The sequence below is a fragment of the Papaver somniferum genome, chromosome 1 (genome assembly GCF_003573695.1).
Source record: "Papaver somniferum cultivar HN1 chromosome 1, ASM357369v1, whole genome shotgun sequence".
Classification (NCBI taxonomy): domain Eukaryota; kingdom Viridiplantae; phylum Streptophyta; class Magnoliopsida; order Ranunculales; family Papaveraceae; genus Papaver; species Papaver somniferum.
In genome coordinates this window covers 95,841,422-95,847,171 of record NC_039358.1, presented here as the reverse complement: position 1 = coordinate 95,847,171, position 5,750 = coordinate 95,841,422, and the positions used below count along the sequence as shown (strand labels likewise).

At 37.3% G+C, this 5,750-nt stretch overlaps 1 non-coding gene across 1 annotated transcript; it reads left to right on the top strand.

Moving 5' to 3' along the window:
- The first annotated feature begins 1,088 nt into the window (after window positions 1–1,088).
- TRNAM-CAU lies at window positions 1,089–1,162 on the top strand. The gene has a single exon. It is a non-coding gene; the product is annotated as a tRNA-Met (tRNA).
- The last annotated feature ends 4,588 nt before the right edge of the window (window positions 1,163–5,750 follow it).

Genomic DNA, 5,750 nt, shown 5'->3' with positions numbered 1-5,750 from the left:
AAAATCCGACTCGTGCAGATTTTTCCCCCAACTAATGAAGATATCTTGGAGGAATTGCCACATATGAAATTGAGCCCAATTTTGCAAAGAAATACCCCACTTGTTTCTCGAGAAGAGATGGGAAACATGTTCAATCTCATTTGATTGAATAGTTGACTCAGCTCCTTGTTGTTTGAAGAAACCCTCCACTTGAATTGGTCTTTTTTCACGAAAAGCAGACATGAGATAACAAATCCAGTGTTTCACTAAGATTTCGAATAGCTTTCCCGAATTCAAGTTGATTATGTTTCGCTTCTTTCTCAGCGAAAGACGATCAAACAATTCCCAATCATGCTCCTTGAGGATCGAATCATACGTATAGGATACAAAAAGAAACTCCAAATATTTGATATCTTTCTTTTTAAATGAGATCTCAATTCCAGCTACGGTTTCCTTAGATATCTTAAAACTAGAATTCCACCTTTTCCCAATCTGGTTCCTCCACCACCGCGAACCCTAGTTAGAGTCAGGCATTATACACTTTTTCGTTATTGGGAGAACCCAAGTACTCTCTTTGGGATCCATGAAACAACTCTCAGAGGTCTTTTTCCCTTTTGGAAGATAGAGGAGCGAAACAATCAACCTATTAATATTGGAAGACCAAAAAGATTCTTCCGATGTATCATTTATGGGTCCAATGGAATTCATAGGTATAGAAGAAGCCCCAACAAATAGAGATTTTTCTTTCGACCATATTTCGATTGTTAATACGATATATAAGGACCTCTACTACGATAAGTACTACACCTTTGATCGTGAAATATCGATTGCTTGTTGAACCCTGTGAATCGCGTGAAAGGAGAATACTCCAAATTCGGGGGTCAAAGAGTTTCATAAAACGTTCTTGGTGGAAAAAATGTGAGTGAAAGATCCCACTGAATCGAATTTGCCCCATGAATCTAAGAAATAGTGAGAATTCTTGATCTCTCTCAATATCTCTCTCAATTCGAAGATCTAGGATTTGAATTGATGTCGTTTCATTGATTCCTCCTAAAGATTTCATTTCAATTGGAATTTGGTTATTCACGATGTACGATGATCCCTGTTAAGCATCCATGGCTGAATGGTTAAAGCGCCCAACTCATAATTGGCAAATTCGTAGGTTCAATTCCTGCTGGATGCACGCCAATGGGAACGTTCAATAAGTCTATTGGAATTGGCTCTGTATCAATGGAATCTCATCATGCATACATAACGAATTGGTATGGTATATTCATACCATAGCATATGAACAATAAGAACTAGAATTCTTATCAATACTAGAACTCATAGGGAATAAAATGGATTTATGGATGGAATCAAATATGCAGTATTTACATACAAAAGTATTCGTTATTGGGGAACAATCAATATACTTCTAATGTCGAATCAGGATCAACTAGGACAGAAATAAAGCATTGGGTCGAACTCTTCTTTGGTGTCAAGGTAATAGCTATGCATAGTCATCGTCTCCCGGGAAAGGGTAGAAGAATGGGACCTGTGGGACATACAATGCATTACAAATGTATGATCATTACGCTTCAATCGGGTTATTCTATTCCACCTCTTAGGAAGAAAAGAACTTAAAAAAAATACTTAATAACACGACGATACATTTATACAAAACTTTTACTCCGAGCACACACAATGGGGCCGCAGACAGTCAAGTGAAATCCAATTCACGAAATAATTTGATCTCTGGAAAACAGCGTCATTGTGGTAAAGGTCGTAATGCCAGAGGCATTATTACCGCAAGGCATAGAGGGGGAGGTCATAAGCGTCTATACCGTAAAATAGATTATATCTGGTAGAATCGTAACCATAGAATACGACCCCAACCGAAATGCATACATTTGTCTCATACACTATGGGGATGGTGAGAAGAGATATATTTTACATCCCAGAGGGGCTATAATTGGAGATACCATTGTTTCTGGTACAAAAGTTCCTATCTCAATGGGAAATTCCCTACCTTTGAGTGCGGTTTGAACCATTGATTTATGTAATTGGAAGTAACCAATTAGGTTTACGACGAAACCTAGAAATCAATCACTGATCCAATTTGAGTACCTCTATGGGATAGACCTCAACAAAAAACTGAAGAGTAACAGAAGCAAGTGATTGAGTTCAGTAGTTCCTCATATAAAATTATTGACTCTAGAGATATGGTAATATGAAGAAGACAAAATTGTTTGAAGCACCGACAGAACCGGAAGCGCCTCTTGTTTCAAAGAGAGGAGGACGGGTTATTGACATTTAATTTGATGGTCAGAGGCGAATTGAAAGCTAAGCAGTGGTAATTCTACCCCCGGGGAAAAATAGATATGTCTCCTACGTTACCCGTAATATGTGGAAGTATCGACGTAATTTCATAGAGTCATTCGGTCTGAATCCTACATGAAGAACATAAGCCAGATGATGGAACAGGGAGACCTAGGATGTAGAAGATCATAACATGAGTGATTCGGCAGATTTGGATTCCTATATATCCACTCTTGTGGTACTTCATCATACGATTCATATAAGATCCATCTATCTAGATATCATTATATACATCCAGAAAGTCGTATGCTTTGGAAGAAGCTTGTACAGTTTGGGAAGGGGTTTTGATTGATCAAAAAGAAGAATCTACTTCAACCGATATGCCCTTAGGCACGGCCATACATAACATAGAAATCACACTTGGAAAGGGTGGATAATTAGCTAGAGCAGCAGGTGCTGTAGCGAAACTGATTGCAAAAGAGGGTAAATCGGCCACATTAAAATTACCGTCTGGGGAGGTCCGTTTGATATCCAAAAACTGCTCAGCAACAGTCGAGCAAGTGGGCAATGTTGGGGTGAACCAGAAAAGTTTGGGTAGAGCCGGATCTAAGCGTTGGCTAGGTAAGCTTCCTGTAGTAAGAGGGGTATTTATGAACCCTGTAGACCATCCCCATGGGGGTAGTGAAGGAAGGGCCCCAATTGGTAGAAAACAACCCACAACCCCTTGGGGGTATCCTGCGCTTGGAAGAAGAAGTAGAAAAAGGAATAAATATAGTGATAGTTTGATTCTTCGTCGACGTACTAAGTAGGAGAGAAAATCGAGAATATGTTTCTTCGTCTTTACAAAAGAAAAAAAGATAGGAGTAATTAGCTGTGACACGTTCACTAAAAAAAATCCTTTTGTTGCTAATCATTTATTAGGAAAAATTGAAAAGCTCAACATAAGAGGAGAAAAAGAAATAATAGTAACTTGGTCCCGTGCATCTACCATTACCCACAATGATCGGCCATACGATTGCTATTCATAATGGAAAACACCATCTTCCTATTTATATAACAGATCGTATGGTGGGTCACAAATTGGGAGAATTTGCACCTACTCTAAATTTTCGGGGACATGCGAGAAGCGATAATAAATCTCGTTGTTAATGTTAATAATAATAAAGTGAATATGGGTGCTCGTCGTTCATTGGTGGGAGGTTAACCTTATGATAAAGAGGGACCCAGATGTGGAAGTCCGCTTTAGGTCAACATATATGTATGTCTACTCACAAAGCACGAAGAGTGATCGATCAGATTCGTGGGCGTTCCTACGAGGAAACACTTATTATACTAGAACTTATGCCTTATCGAGCATGTTATCCTATTTTTAAATTGGTTTATTCGGCAGCAACAAATGCTAGTCACAATATGGGTTTCAAGGAAACAGATTTAATCATTAGTCAAGCCGAAGTCAACGAGAGTATTATCGTGAAAAATTTAAAACCTCGAGCTCGAGGACGTAGTTATCCGATCAAAAGACCCACCTGTCATATAACTATTGTATTGAAACATATATCTAAAGATCAAGACTATTTCATATGGTTAAGAAAAACTGGATATGTATATATAGATAAATATACGAATGTTAGAGAGAGGTATCTATGTATGGTAGAGCACGAAAGACTAAAATGGGCTAATGAAGAAAGCGAAGAAAGCGAGGGTCTATGGGACAAAAAATAAATACACTTGGTTTTAGACTTGGTACAACCAAAAAGCACCATTCCCTTTGGTTTGCACAACCAAAAAGTTATTCTGAGGGTCTACAGGAAGATCAAAAAATACGGGATTGTATCAAGAATTATGTACAAAAATAATATGAGAATATCTTCGGGTGTAGAGGGAATTGCGCGTATAGAGATTAAAAAAAGAATCGACCTGGTCCAGGTCATAATCGATATGGGATTTCCAAAATGGTTAATAGAGGGTAAACCGAGAGGAATTGAAGAATTACAGATCAATGTACAAAAAGGTTTTAATTCTGTGAACCGAAAACTCAACATTGCTATTACACGACTTGCAAAACACTATGGAGACCCTAAAATTCTTGCGGAATTTATAGCTGGGAAATTAAAAAATAGAGTTTCATTTCGAAAGGAAATGAAAAAAGCTATTGAATTAACTGAGCAAGTAGATACAAAAGGAAAATAAATAACACGTGTCGAATTGCAGGACGTATTGACGGAAAATAAATAACACGTGTCGAATGGATCGGAGAAGGTAGGGTTCCCCTAAAAACCAATCGAGCTAAAATTGATTATTGTTCGTATACAGTTCGGACTATTTATGGGGTATTAGGCATAAAAATTTGAAATATTGATAAAGGGTAGCCAAGACATAAAAATATCCCCGCGGATCCATTTATGATACATGAAATGGGAAAATATCTGGATCACACCCCTTAGCTTCGGTCAATTTACTTCGCGAAAAGGGGGCAAAATTCTCCGAATCCTTGCCTTGCTATTTGAGTTAGGTTCAAGTCTGACGGGAATAATATTCTACGGCCAGCAATTCGTTTATTTTCAAGCCGATCCACTTACTATCTATTATTTGATTGACTAACCCTTTATATTGGGATGAATGAAGAGTCAAATGTTTTGGCAATTCTTCATGGGAGGATGAATCAAGATAATTTTGAATCAGAGCTTTGGATTTTTGTTCATCCCTCGTCGTAATAATATCTCGGGGTTTGCAGCGATAACTTGGTATATCTACTATATGGCCATTAACTAATATATGTTTATGGTTAACTAATTGCCGAGCTCCAGGAATGGTCGAAGCCATACCCAATCGAAAAAGTATGTTATCCAAACGCATTTCAAGTAATTGTAGTAAAACTTGACCAGTTGACCCTTTGGCTTTTCCAGCGATACGAACATATTTAAGTAATTGTCGCTCTGTCATACCATAATGAAATCGCAATTTTTGTTTTTCTTCTAGACGAATACGATATTGAGACTTTTTCCCAGAACACGATTGATTTCTAAGATCATTTCCGGCTTTAGGCCTTTTACTAGTTAGTCCCGGTAAATCCCCCAGACGGCGTATTTTTTTGAAATGAGGCCCTCGGTAACGAGACATAAAAACTCTTTTTCTTATTTACAGAATAAACCTAAATTAAGACTAAACTAAACGATAAACGAAAAAAATATACTGAAGTTAAGTATTGTACTACAAAGAAGAATGAGATTAATTGTATCAATATTCAGACTCTTTTGTATATATAGCAAGGTAAGGAGACTTTGTCTTAATTTGTTCTGTAGAGATCTAACCAACCGCTCGAATCTGTTTTTTATTCATAGTTGGAAGTTCTTACGACATAATAGATCCGTTATTTTTGAGAAAAGGAAAGAAGTCTTTTCAATATTCCTTGAGTTCAAGGAGACATTATTAATCATGTAATAAAGTATAAAATAGAACAAAGAGAGAAA